This window comes from Ranitomeya imitator, chromosome 7 (genome assembly GCF_032444005.1).
Source record: "Ranitomeya imitator isolate aRanImi1 chromosome 7, aRanImi1.pri, whole genome shotgun sequence".
NCBI lineage: Eukaryota > Metazoa > Chordata > Amphibia > Anura > Dendrobatidae > Ranitomeya > Ranitomeya imitator.
The window spans coordinates 70,659,075-70,673,874 of NC_091288.1; the positions used below are offsets into that span (position 1 = coordinate 70,659,075).

The following is a 14,800-nucleotide window of genomic DNA, read 5'->3' on the forward strand; positions in this document are numbered from 1 at the left end:
CATAAAGGAGCTGTTCTACTGATTTACTAGGTACCTTCACTGCAGAAATCCGAAGCCTGGTTATTCTTTAATAATTATTAGAAGTTTAGGTGCAATAAGCTGTTCGCTCATAGGGGCGGGACTGTCCTTGCCGCAGGCGACACTTGCACAGATTGGTCTGGATGCAGGCTTCAGTAAAATGGCGTGGGTGTTGGCTCTCTTTAAGAGCAACTGACATTTAGTGAGGTGTCAGAAATTTTCATTTATGGGGGTCCAAGCCCCAAGAGACCACCATTGATTGCTGAAACAAAGAGGCAGAAGCGCTGACCTGGGCATGGCTTCCTTTCATTTCAGTGAATAGTGAGAGTCTCTGGCCCCTACAGAGTTGGAATTTTTTAAAATTCTATTTACCCTTTTACTGTAGCTCTAGAGCAGTGTTCCCCAAGTCCGGTCCTCAAGAGCCACCAACAGGTCATGTTTTGAGGATTTCCTTAGTATTACACAGGTCAGTGAATGCTTGCCTGTGCAGGTGATGCAATTATCACCTGTGCAATACTAAGGATATCCTGAAAACATGACCTGTTGGTGGCTCTTGAGGAACGGACTTGGGGAACACTGCTCTAGAGTGACAAACAGGACTCCCAGTTCCAATAAGTCTAGGTTCATAATAATAAAGCACTCCTAATCAATTACTACCGTGGACTCCCCCTTAAAGTCCCTGAAAAATTGTATTACAATGGGAAACCTCAGCAGAGATCCAATGGAGCCATTCACTTAAGGCAGTGTTCCCCAAGTCCGGTCCTCAAGAGCCACCAACAGGTCATGTTTTCAGGATTTCCTTAGTATTGCACAGGTGATGGAATTCTTGCCTGTCCAGGTGACGCAATTATCACCTGTGCAATGCTAAGGAAATACTAAAAACATGACCCGTTTGTGGCTCTTGAGGGCTGGACTTGGGGAACACTGACTTAAGGGAAGCCAACGGCATCATTGTGGACACTGTCTGGCCTACATCTTTCATGTTTTAAAAGACATAAACAAAGACATGGTTTGCTATGATATGTCATATGTTCAACCTGGGAATTAGCTAATAAGTTATCGGAAGATGGCACTTGCACATTAATAGCAACTTTCTGCTGTCTATCAGGTTTCATTGAAGGGGCATAATTGCCTTATGTGATGTTTGAATTGAAGTTCTTTAGAGACTGAAAGTGGTCATACCATAAGTTAACGTTAGCACATATCCTTAGGATATCTGATAACTGCTGATTGCTGGGGACTCCAATGATCCATATAACAAGGCTTGAGATTGCCCCATTTGAATACAACAAATCGATAGGTCATAAATTGCGTTTATTATACAACCCCTTCTAAAGGGGGTGCTGTATGCTGAACTATTCAAAAGTATAAGGTCCATACGCTTTCATTGTGTAGGTGAGCTTTGCTGTCTGTGGTCAAAGCACCATTTAAGAAGGATCATAGTACACTCTTTCACCAACCCATAAGACAAAATACATTATATACGCAAGGGACACTGAATTCACAAGAAAACCCAGTTTGCAACCACATGGTGCGCTCACTTCACAGCATCAATAATGACTTGGGGTACAGTTACACTGCAAGACTATCGTGAATACGTGTTTATAAGAACGCTCCTTTAACGAGAATCTTGCAGTCTAAACAGGCTATAGATCAACTGATGAACGAGCAAAATGCTTGTTCGTCAGGTGAAATGACGTTTTGAGCTGTACAAAAGATAATTGTCATCATCCTGTCTAAACAGAACTCGCGCTGCCGAGAACAAATCGCGGCCTATGCTCACTGAGTGACTACAGATAGGTCAGTATGCATTTAAAGAGTGGTTGAGTATTAAGCGCAAACAAGTAGCTGATCGACAGTCGTTTTGGTGACGCCGGTCGAATTGTGTAAATGGACCCCCAAGAAGTTACTTAAACAAAATCAATCTGCAGAAAAAAAAAGCACCACAACTTCAAATTGGGTTATTCTGTGCTGGGGAGCAAAAGTTATTTTGTGGTAGAGGGCAGCAGTGGGAATTTTGTCAGCACTCTGACCTTTCAGAGAATCTTCAGCTCTTTGGAATATCAGCCTGACCCGGTTTGAGATATGAGATACAGTAAATTCTAGAACTGGACTTATCCGTAGAACCTACATGGAAATGATCACACCACCTTGCTAATTTTAAATAGGATATATACTGAATCTATTGGACATCATCAACATAAAAGAAAGTCAAAATCCATAAAATTCAAACCAAAACACGTTTGGACAAAATAAATAAAACAAATATGCAACAAAATGTAGAAATTCACAAAAAAACAAATTAGTTGTCCAAGGATCTTTCAAGATGATTATTGGTTCATTTATGAAATGTTGAAATAAAAAAATGACTGAGCATAAAGAGTTAGAAACTACAATGACTGCATTTCCAGATAACACTAAAAAGCAAAGGCTTGGTCCACAAAGGGTGTGTTTTCTGATAATTTCCCACAAATGTTTGACGTGGAGTATAACTGAAGGGCAAATCTATGTTCAGCCATCAATGTAGGGGCAGGTCTTTGAAACCATTCACTTCAATTCAGCAATATTCAGCCATGACCCATCTATCACATGACAATAGTTGGCACCAGAGTCATGACTTTTGCCTTTACAGCATATGACAAAAAGTTCTGCAACAGTCTGCAATTTTGCAGATTTAAAGAAACAATTATATGTCTAATCACTCAGAAATGTTTCCAAAAACTAATTAAACATGCCAAAAATGAATGTTACAGTTTTTATTCATCAAGTACATTCATGTCATTCATGATTGGAAAGAAACAATTGACCTGATAGCACGAAGATTTCAAAGAATACATTTTTTTTGCTAGTTTTGAAATGTTACTAATTATTACTAGTGCAATGATTATAGCTGCAACCTGATGAAGGTCCATTCATGCTCTAGATTTATTCAAACCCTTGGCTCAAATGCAAACTCGAAGAGTTTTTCCAAGTTAGCGCAACACATGAATGACCACTTTTGTTTTTTTTTCTCATCTAGTAACTTCGTTTTTGGATTGTCCTGCTGGATTTCTAACCAGTCAAAGGACTCTCTCTCTCTCTGCCATCCTTAGCCATCAATGCTTTTTTATTCTTCCAGTGATTTGTTACCAATATTGATATATATTAAAATGTTTATACCATTTGTGATGTCGGTTTTCCTTCATTTAATAAATGTAGCTCACTTATCATTAATCCATCTTTTGAATTTACAATTTCTAAATATATAACAAAGAATAAGATTTTCTACAGAAAGCGAAATTTTTAGATCCTGTTTCGATGTACTTTGGAGTTGGACCTAATTTGCTATCACTATTTAGCGTAAGGTGGAACCAAAACTTCAAAGGAATTCCAGTTTGATTGGTTATTGAAAATCTGGAAATTTACTAGCACCTTGCCAAACATAAAGTCACATGGCTTTAGTTGCTGACTTGCTGTTTTTTCATTGGATGCCTATTGTTTTCCAAGTCATAGTCCAAATCTAATAGCTCTTGCAGATTTTTAGTGATAGGCACATGTTCAACTTATTGCAACACTGAACATAACGTGACTTTTCTTTTCAATAATTTTATAAGTAAACCTTTTCAGTAACATACCTTGTTTCTACACTTGCATTGCAGTGAGAGATTGTGAGAGACATACATGTGTTATATTAATAGGGCTTGGGGCTCATGTAGACACCCATATTCTTGGTCCAAGTTTGATTCCACAAAACATCGGATTGCACTCAGACTTATGTTATTCTATGAGGCAGTGCACACTTGTTTTTTTTTGTTTTGTTTTTTCAGATCAAGTGTGTCAGATGGGGAGAGGCAAAAAAAAAAAAATTGCTGCATGCATGATTTGCAACCAATATTCGGATCGTACTCAGCAATGCAAGTCAATGAGACAGTGGGAAAGAAAATGAAAGACTGCATTCGGGTGACATCTGAGTGTAGTCTGATTTTCACAGACTGACATCGGAGAAGATGGAGATATTTTTTATTCCATCCTCAACTCATCCTAGAAAATCGGATCACACTCCGATTAGAGTCTCATCAGAGTGTGATTAACATAATTGGCCCAACTTTCTTGGAAGAGAGAAAATACAGTAGTGTGACCCCAACCTTTCTCATCAGCTATTACATAATTAACATAGGCCATATAATCATTTATGCATTATTTGAGTGTGTCATGGCTCAGTTTGGGGAACTGGATCCGCTGACCTGTTGTTCTGTGGTCGGTTCCTCTGTCTGCTGAGCTATTGTCTTTTCTTTCCTGTCCACATGCTTGTTTCCAATAGTCTTTGTTCCACCTGTTGGTTTGTTCCTCACCAAGTGTTTTTCATTTTCCCGTTTTGGTCTGCCCTATTGCATTGGATTTTATATGTTTATCCTTCACTGCATTTCCTTTCTAGCTATACCTCTAGGTGGACTTGGGTTTCAGAATTTCAGCACTTCAGCTAAGGGGTTTACCTTACATAGTCAACACCAGTTGAATTCCTACAATGAGTGTTTGTTTTCATTCCAAGTACTTCTTCCTTTCAACCTTTTTAGATCTCTGGGAGGTTAGCATCGTTCCATTTATTTTTGGCTTTCCTTAACTCTTCCTTTCTACCTTATATAAACGTGTTTTACTGTTTATCGCCCTGGGTTTTTGCATCATCCTGCACAGTTTCTTCTCTTCTTGTTGGCAATGTATTACAGCTTGCCCTGTGATTCCTCAGGAGGTACAAGAAACCACTCAATGGCCTATTAGGGAACTAGGTGCAAAGTGGTGTTTTTTGAGTTTTGCGGCTTGGGTCTTCTAATCTGTACAGGGACCCGTTGGGTGTATGTGCAGCATATCCCTGTAAAAGATCTTCCCTGTTTATGTTACCCATGAGTGAGTGCATGTTACATAAACAACAATGTGTTGCCTTTTGATATCACCATCAAGCAACTGGTCCATTGACCAAGATGAGTTTTGGAAAGCACAACCTTCCATAGAATTTTGGCAATCAGTTCTGGTTTGTGGATTTCTTCACACACATAAGTAGCTTGCCATCTAAGCTGACAATGCTATGGATGCATCAAGTATTGTCTAAAAGCAGGAAACGCGTAAAAAAAAGAAATGCTATGGCATTTTCCTAACCATTTTCTTACCAGTTCGATATTACATCCATGCAAATCATTGGCATCAGTAGTGACGGGCACTATACTCAATATGACAATGGAGGATAGCAACTGAGCAACTGGATGCAGTTGTTATGCAAATGATGGCTGGTGGGGAATGGAATAGGCAAGTGATGGTTATTTTAATATTTTCCTGCCCTTAGACAACTTCATTAAATCAGGGTTCAATTCAGGGGATTGTCCTATTGGACAGCCCATCCCCATATACATTTCATAGAGGTGTCTCCTAAGCTCTGGACTACTCGTGAATTACAGTGATGGCCATTTAGCTGAATGGCTTCCGTATAATGCTGAATGTGCCCTATTGTGGCCATACGCATAAAAAGCTGTAATTAGACCTACCGGTAATTGTATTTCCAGGAATCCATCCTGACAGCACCATGGAGGATGTCCTTCTTATCCACAGTGGGACTACTGCATGAAGCACTTTTCTGCCAAACGCTAATTGAGTCGACACCACATCTAGTTTATAATCCTTGGTAATGGTACTAAGACAAGACCAGGATGCAGCCCTACAGATCTGTTCTGCTGAAGCCCCCTTTCTATGCCCAAGAAATGGCCATAGCTCTAGTTGAGTGGGTCCTGAGGGGAGCTCTTCCCCTGTGCACCATAGGCTAAGTTTATTGTGGATCTGATCCACCTGGCTATAGTGGACTTCGATGCCTTTCTTCCCTTATTTGGACCCCTGTACTGAATAAACAGATTATTATCTTGTCTCCAAGCCCTGGTTGCTTCCAGGTACCTGAGTACTATCTCCCTGACATTTAAATTATGGTAGGATCTTTCCTTTGGGTTTTTAGGGGGATGACAAAATGAAGGAAGCACCACCTCCTGATTCATATTTGACTCCGATATGACCTTAGGGAGAAAAGCTGGGTCTAGTCTCAAAACTAAACGATCATCGAACACCTGGAGATAAGGGTTCTGAATAGATAGGGCTTGAAGTTCTCCTAGCCTTTTTGCTGATGTGATAGCTACCGGAAACACGGTTTTGAGTGAAAGATTACTGATCTCTATATGTTCTTCTAGATCATATGGGTGCCTACATAATGCGTTAAGCACTAAATTAAGATCTCAAGGAGGGACAGTGTTCCATATTGAGGGTTTTAGCCTTAGCGTGGGAAGATAAGGAGGAGTCATAAGTTACACTGAGGGCTGCAACCTGCACCCTTAGGGTACAAGGCATAAGCCCTTTTTTGAACCCTGACTGTAGGAATACAAGAATCTTGGAGAAAACTGGCCGGTCGGTATCAACTGTCGTCTCTCCACAGTAACTGCAGAATTTATTCCAAATTTTCCTATAAATTGCGGAAGTAACTGGCTTTCTACTTGCTTGTAGGGTAGAGATAAGATCTAGTGGTCTGTCAGATAAAGTTAAGGCTTGATGTTCAGGATCCAGGCTGACAGCTGGAGGGTTCCCAGATTGGGGTGCAGAACCAGACCTTGGTGAAGAAGATCTTTTCTTTTTGGAAGCAACAGGGGTTCTTCTTCCGACATCTTCCTTATTAAGGGGAACCAGCTCCTCTTCGGCCAGAAAGGTACTACTAATATAACTTTGGCCCTGTCATCGTATATTTTACTGAGCGTTCTTGGAATTAGAGAGGTGGGAATGCATACAACAGACCCTTGTTCCATGAGTGGGAAAGGGCATCGACCACCGCTGGACCTCCCAGGGGGTTCAGGGAGTAGAAGGTCCTGACCTTTGTGTTTTCCCTGACCGCAAATAGATCTATGTTCTGTTCTCCCCAGCGATGGCATAGTATGTTGAACACTTCATCGTTCAATTCCCACTCTGTTGCAGATACCTTCTTCCTGCTCAGACAATCTGCTACCTGGTTCTTGGTGCCTTCCAGATATACCGTCGAGATTGATTGAACCGATCGCTCTGCCCATCTGAAGATCTATCCTGCCAGTCCCTGCAAAATTGGATGCCTTGGACCACCCTGATGATGGAGGAAGGCCACTGTCATTGTATTGTCCGACAGTATCTTCGCATGTTTCTTTTCCACCATGGATTGGAAGTGAGACATAACTTTCCAAACCGCGTGCAACTCTCTGAAGTTGGATGATTCCCTGCTCCCTTCTGGATTCCAACACCCCTAGAAGTATTTTCCTTGCACATGTCCACCCCACGACACACGGGGACTGAAGCCACGAGACACCTCTCTGGAGAAGTCTGGAAATGGTCCACCAATATAGAGATCTTTTGACTCGAGGAGACAACACCTTCTTTCTGTCTAGTGAGCTCTGGTTTCTGTTTCAGGAAGCTAGGATACCCTGCTGAAGATCTCAAGAATGAAACTGGCTCCAGTTCACACAAGGAATGCAGGATGTCATCAGTCCTAGGATCTTCATTGCATCTCTGACAGAGATCCGGCCTTCAGTAAATTGACGAATCCTCTCTCTTGTGTTGGCTTGCTTTTCTTCTGGTAGGAAGGACATTCTTGCCACTGAGTCTAACATGACTCTCAAAAATTTTATCTTTGGTTTGGGTACTAGATCTGACTTTTTCCAGTTTATGATCTAACCCAACTTCTGCAGTGTGGAGGTCAACGACTGACAGTCGATTCTGAGCTCTTCTACAGAATCTGTTACTACCAAAAAATCGTCTAGGTAGGGGATTATAGTAATGTTGCGTTTTCTCAGGTAAGCCACCACTTCTACCATTAGCTTTGTGAAAATTCTGGGAGCTGTTGTGAGCCTGAAAGGAAGGCAGCGAAACTGATAGTGGTTGAATCTGCCTTCTCTTTCTACAGCAAACCTTAGATATCTTTGGTGGTCTAAATGGATCGGTGCATGGTAATATGCACTCTTTAAGTCTAGAGTGCACATAACCATATCCTTGCCTAAGAGGGGTATTATTGTTCTGGCTCTGTTCATCGCGCTGCCCGACCTTGCCCCGGAAGAACTCCCTGGAGGAGGAAATGTTGCCTCACGTTCTGCCGCCGGCCGTGACCCGGAAGTGATGTGTTGTGCGGCGGATGCTGGGACCCCAGGCGATACTCCTCTTTCGGGAACCGCATGATGGATCTCTGCCGGTATCCACAGAGGTGGCCCCCAGACACCCAAGGCACCGTCTAGGGTCAAGAGCCCCCACCAGAGGGAAGCGACCCATTCCTCAGGAGCAGCACTGCACTGAGGCACGCTGAGGGACCCTTAGAGCTGGGTATCAACTGCAGAAGTCTTGAGGCGGGAAGGGAAAGGCTGGGCCCCGACCCTCACCATCTGCCCGGAGCGGTCGAATAAACTCTTGTCATTCCTATCCGCAGTGGGACAGGAAAAACACTGAAGTGTGGTAGTGGGAGGGCCCTTCTAAACTCTCATGGTTTCCTGTCCCACTGTGGACAAGAAGGACGTCCTCCATGGTGCTGTCAGGTGGTGACCTGGAAATTAGTTTAATGTGACCTTGGCATTATTAATTTAGACAATAATCCTAATTTATGCACAGTGTTTGCTTAGTTGAGTATAATTATAAAGTGGTTAAAATCAGCTAAACAGAATTGAGAAGAAAAGTCACAAACTCTACTGTTACAAGCCAAATGGTTCAAAACCTTTAATTTTTTTTTCTGTTGAGTTTCATTAACAAGAGAAAATTATGCATTTAAGAAAAAAAAATTCCCTGAAGGCATCCATGTTTACTAAAATATTTCCAATTCTCTGCTAACACGCTCCTTATTTGAACACCGTTTGAGAGCATGAAACATCAAAACTATTTCATGTTTCATTAGGTTGTCACATTAGAACAGATACATCATTTTAATGTTCAAACAAATGAAAAATAGTACAAATTAAAGGGCGTGTGACAAACAAATCTGTCAGTATGAACTAAGCATATGGGCTTGTAAGGGCTAAAGTTCCCCCTCCAAAAAAAAAAAAAAGTTCTCTCATAGTTTCCTTAATTCTGTAAAAACTGAAGTTTAATCAGATATGATTAGTCTGATCGGCCCTTATTCACATTTACATCATTTGACATGTGGTAAAGTTTTAATATTAGAGGTCAAGACTGTCCCGAGTTGGGTCACCTTGACATGGTGGGATGGCTTTTGTTTTTTATATCAAAACAATGTTAACCAAGTAACCCCATGTTATTTTCATGCACTATTGTCATTTTTTTTTTAATTTAATGCAGGATAGTTGCTAGTTTCTGTTTTTTATCTTAGGCTTTGTCTGTTTAGTGGCCAGGGTGAACGTGAACTACACGTTGCATGTATATCAACTTATATTCCGTCTATTTCAGATTAACCTCTGAAAAAGGGAAAAAAAATGACAAAAATGAAAAATAAAAACTTAAATAGCCAATGAATCTAATTTTTGGATGTGGAAGACCATAAACTACAAAACCAAAGAGGCAGGTATGTCATAATGAAAAATATGCCCACAATATTACAAATTTCAAATGCTTTCTAAATCGTTCAATTAATAACATAATTGACAACTCTCCTCATTTGTTTTTCCACTTTTATCTCTTGTGCAGGCATTAAGACATCAGTACCTGAATTTTTCACAGTAAGTATTGGAGGTACAGATAAACCTTTATTGGATTTGTCAATAAAGAGAGGTCCAATAAAATACAAACATGGTCCAAATGGAGTCTTTAACCTCCAGTAGGAACGATCATAGTCCCAAACCACAGTAATACTTTCATTGTGAGAATTGAAATCCCAACACTGGAAGCCACAGTCCCCTTTTAGAATCCCCCAGTTCTTTGGGGGCAAATCAGATGTATATGCATGGTTAATTCTCTCCCATATCATCATTGGTGGCCAACAGGCATCATCAAATAATTCTTTATACGTTAAATCCATCTGGTCCTGTGAAGATAGAAAGTTCTAGGTAAAATAAACCTGCAACATAAAACATAAATCACAATTAAACCAGTTTTCAACTAGTCAGCATTCAAAATGTTATTTGCTGATCCAAAATAGAAACAGCAAATTATAGAAAGTATCAAGTTACCTTACTCAAAGCATTGCAACAAATGTGGCAAAATTATCAAAATAATTCATGTGACATAGTATATTCAGTGCAACTCATCAAAGGGGTTTTCTGCTCTAAAATGCCAAGTTTCAACTGACTAGTATGAGGATTCACTAGTCTGAACTAAAGTAGAGTAACTGCAGACTTGGCGTTTTAGACCAGACAACCCCTTTAAGTCGCACTTTTTTACGCCAGTCTATGCCTTACAAATTGTACATATACTGGGAATTGAGGCTACATTTTTTTTACATTCATGTAGCCCCTACTGGATGGAGCTAAAAGATTTATCATTCAGTTTAGAGAAAACAATATAGATTCAGTTGCAATGAGCTTCCTTTTAATGCGTTGACTATGTGAGGGGGAACAGATAATTTAGCCATTAGTATAACTCCAACACCCAAAAAGTTAACCCAACTAAGAATTACCTTAATTGTAAGTACACTTTCATGTACGTTAACCCTTATTACCCAATTGGTATGCAACATTGATAAAAATTTAAATTATGTTCCCCTTTTCGTATAAATATACATAAGACAAAAGGATGGATAGGACAGGAGGAGGAAGCATTGTCAGTATTCCTAATCTGTATGCTCGCTCCTTATTCAGTGTAGTTCAGACTACAATCAAGCAGGCAGAAATTGTAATAAACCATCTCTGCCCTCTTTATATTGAGTGTGGCTGCTGACTTGGCAATAACATTCCAAATCGCACCTCACCACCTGTGCACTCGACCCCATCCCATCCCACCTCCTCCCCAACCTCACCACCACATTTATCCCATCCCTAACCCACCTCTTCAACCCATCACTAACTTCTGGCACCTTCCCTTCTGCTTTCAAAAATGCCACAATCACTGTTGTGAATTCTGTTTTGGAACTCCCTCCTGTGGTCATGAATGGTACTTCGGCGAGTTCTGTCCATGGACTCCCTCTGGTGGCTGTGAGTGGAGCTGCTGGTTCTGAGGTTCCTTCCACAGGTGACCTGGTTTATTCTTAGGCTGGCTGCTCTATTTAACTCCACCCAGATCGTTACTCCATGCCACCTGTCAATGTTCCAGTACTGGTTCAGTTCGCTCTTGGATCTTTCTGGTGACCTGTCTATGCCAGCAGAAGCTAAGTCCCTGCTAGTTTATTTTGTTGTTCTTGTTTCTTGTCCAGCTTGCTAATATGATTCTGTCTGGCTAGCTGGAAGCTCTGGGATGCAGAGTGGCACCTCCGCACCGTGAGTCGGTGCGGGGGTCTTTTTGCACACTCTGCGTGGTCTTTTGTAGTTTTTTGTGCTGACCGCAAAGTTACCTTTTCTATTCTCTGTCTGTTTAGGTAGTCTGGCCTCCCTTTGCTGAAACCTCTTTCATTCCTGTGTTTGTGTATTTCATCTTAATTCACAGTCAATATTTGTGGGGGGCTGCCTTTTCCTTTGGGGAATTTCTCTGAGGCAAGGTAGGCTTTACTTTCTATCTCTAGGGGTAGCTAGCTCTTAGGCTGTGACGAGGCATCTAGGCCTGTTAGGTACGCTCCACGGCTATTTCTAGTGTGTGTGATAGGATTAGGGATTGCGGTCAGCAGAGTTCCCACATCCCAGAGCTTGTCCTGTGTTAAGTTTACCCATCAGGTCTTTCCGGGTGCTCCTAACCACCAGGTCCATAACAAATCACGCCTATCCTTAAAAAGCCAACCCTCGCCCCAACAGCTATGTCCAGCTATCGCCCAATATCGCTTCTAAAACTCCTGGAGCAGCACGTCCACACTGAACTTTCCTCCCACCTCTCATCTAACTTGCTCTTTAGCAATCTACAATCTGGTTTCCGCCCCCATCACTCAACTGAGACAGCCCTCACCAAAATCACTAACAACCTACTTACAGCCAAAGCCAACGGACAATACTCTGTACTCCTCCTTCTAGACCTGTCCTCTGCTTTCGACACAGTTGACCACTGCCTCCTACTACAGATCCTCTCCTCCTTTGACATCAAAGACCTCGCCCTATCCTGGATTACCTCGTACCATTCCAACCGCACATTCAGTGTCTTCCACTCCCACACTACCACCTCATACCACCCTCCCCCTGTTGGAGTCCCTTAAGGTTCTGTTCTAGGACCCCTACTCTTCTCAATCTATACACTTGGCCTGGAACAACTCAAAGTCTCATGGTTTCAAGTACCACCTTTATGCTGATGACACTCAGATCTACCTTTCTGGCCCAGACGTCATCTCGCTGCTGTCCAAAATCCCGGTGTCTATCATCTATATCTTCCTTCTTCTCCTCTCGCTTCCTCAAACTCAATGTGGACAAATCTGAACTCATCATCTTCCCTCCATCCCATAGATCTTCCTTACCTGACCTATCTATCGCAATTAACGACACCATGCTTTCACCCATACCGGAAGTCCGCTGCCTCGGAGTAACCTTTGACTCTGCCCTGTCCTTCAAACCGCACATCCAAGCTCTGTCCACCTCCTGTCGCCTCCAGCTCAAATATATCTCCAGAATCTGTCCTTTCCTCAACTGTCAATCTACTAAAATGCTTGTGCATGCCCTCATCATCTTCAGCCTTGACTACTGCAACATGCTTTTCTGTGGCCTCCCTGGTAACACCATGGCACCTCTCCAGTCCATCCTTAACTCTGGTGCCCGACTAATTCATCTCTCTCCTCGCTACTCCTCCTCTTCCCCCTCTGCAAATCTCTTCACTGGCTCCCATTCCCTCAGCGTATCCAGTTCAAATTACTAATACTGACCTACAAAGCCATCCATAACCTGTCTCCTCCATATATCTCTGAACTAATCTCCAGATATCTTCCCTCACATAATCTCTGGTCCTCCCAAGACCTGCCTCTCTCCTAAACACTTATTCGCTCCTCATCCAACCACCTCCAAGACTTCTCCAGAATATCCCCCATCCTCTGGAATTCTTTGCCCCAACACCTCTGACTGTCAACCACATTCGGATCCTTCAGATGGAACATGAAAACCCATCTCTTCAGGAAAGCCTACAGCCTGCACTGACCCCGCTGCCTCCTCATTACTACCGGAGATACTGCCTCACCAACACCAGAGCTCCTACAACCCTCAACCTATTGTCTCCATCCCCACCATCCTGTAGAATGTAAGCCCGCAAGGGCCTCGCCCCTCTGCATCAGTCGGTCATTGTTAGTTTGCTTACTGTAAGTGATATCTGTAACTTGTATGTAACCCATTCTCATGTACAGCACCATGGAATCAATGGTGCTATATAAATGATAGTAATAAAAAAGGTCACTGTAAAGTCATATGTGGACTGTTCTGATTCTTTAAGACAACAGGAGGTCTGCAAGTACAGTTAGGTCCATATATATTTGGACAGAGACAACATTTTTCAAATTTTGGTTATAGACATTACCACAATGAATTTTAAACAAAACAACTCTGATGCAGTTGAAGTTCAGACTTTCAGCTTTCATTTGAGGGTATCCACATTAAAATTGGATGAAGTGTTTAGGAGTTTCAGCTCCTTAACATGTGCCACCCTGTTTTTAAAGGGACCAAAAGTAATTGGACAATTGACTCCAAGGCTATTTCATGGACAGGTGTGGGCAATCCCTTCGTTATGTCATTCGCAATTAAGCATATGAAAGGCCTGGAGTTGATTTGAGGTGTGGTGCTTGCATTTGGAAGGTTTTGCTGTGAAGTAAACATGTAGTCAAAGGAGCTCTCCATGAAGGTGAAACAAGCCATCCTTAAGCTGCGAAAACAGAAAAAACCCATCCGAGAAATTGCTACAATATTAGGAGTGGCAAAATCTACAGTTTGGTACATCCTGAGAAAGAAAGAAAGCACTGGTGAACTCATCAATGCAAGAAGACCTGGGCGCCACGGAAAACAACAGTGGTGGATGATCGCAGAATAATCTCCATGGTGAAGAGAAACCGCTTCACAACAGATATCCAAGTGAACCACACTCTCCAGGAGGTCGGCGTATCAATATCCAAATCTACCATAAAGAGAAGACTGCATGGAAGTAAATACAGAGGGTTCACTGCACGGTGCAAGCCACTTATAAGCATCAAGAATAAAAAGGCTAGACTGGACTTTGCTAAAAAACATCTAAAAAAGCCAGCACAGTTCTGGAAGAACATTCTTTGGACAGATGAAACTAAGATCAACCTCTACCAGAATGATGGAAAGGAGAAAAGTATGGCGAAAGCGTGGTACAGCTCATGATCCAAAGCATACCACATCATCTGTAAAACACGGCAGAGGCAGTGTGATGGCCTGGGCATGCATGGCTGCCAGTGGCACTGGGTCACTAGTGTTTATTGATGATGTGACACAGGACAGAAGCAGCTGAATGAATTCTGAGGTATTCAGAGCCATACTGTGTGCTCAGATCCAGCCAAATGCAGCCAAACTGATTGGTCATTGTTTCATACTACAGATGGACAATGACCCAAAACATAAACCCAAAGCAACCCAGGAGTTTATTAAAGCAAAGAAGTGGAATATTCTTGAATGGCCAAGTCAGTCACCTGATCTCAACCCAATTGAGCATGCATTTCACTTGTTAAAGACTAAACTTCAGACAGAAAGGCCCCAAACAAACAGCAACTGAAAACCACCGCAGTGGAGGCCTGGCAGAGCATCAAAAAGGAGGAAAC

At 42.0% G+C, this 14,800-nt stretch overlaps 1 long non-coding RNA gene across 1 annotated transcript in view; it reads right to left on the bottom strand.

Annotated features, from left to right (window-relative positions):
- Positions 1–8,717: 8,717 nt before the first annotated feature.
- Positions 8,718–14,800, bottom strand: part of LOC138645865 (uncharacterized) — an 80,557-nt gene continuing 74,474 nt past the window's right edge. Inside the window, exon 3 of the long non-coding RNA XR_011314784.1 lies at positions 8,718–10,000. This is a non-coding gene — a long non-coding RNA (uncharacterized lncRNA). The remainder of the gene's footprint in view (positions 10,001–14,800) is intronic.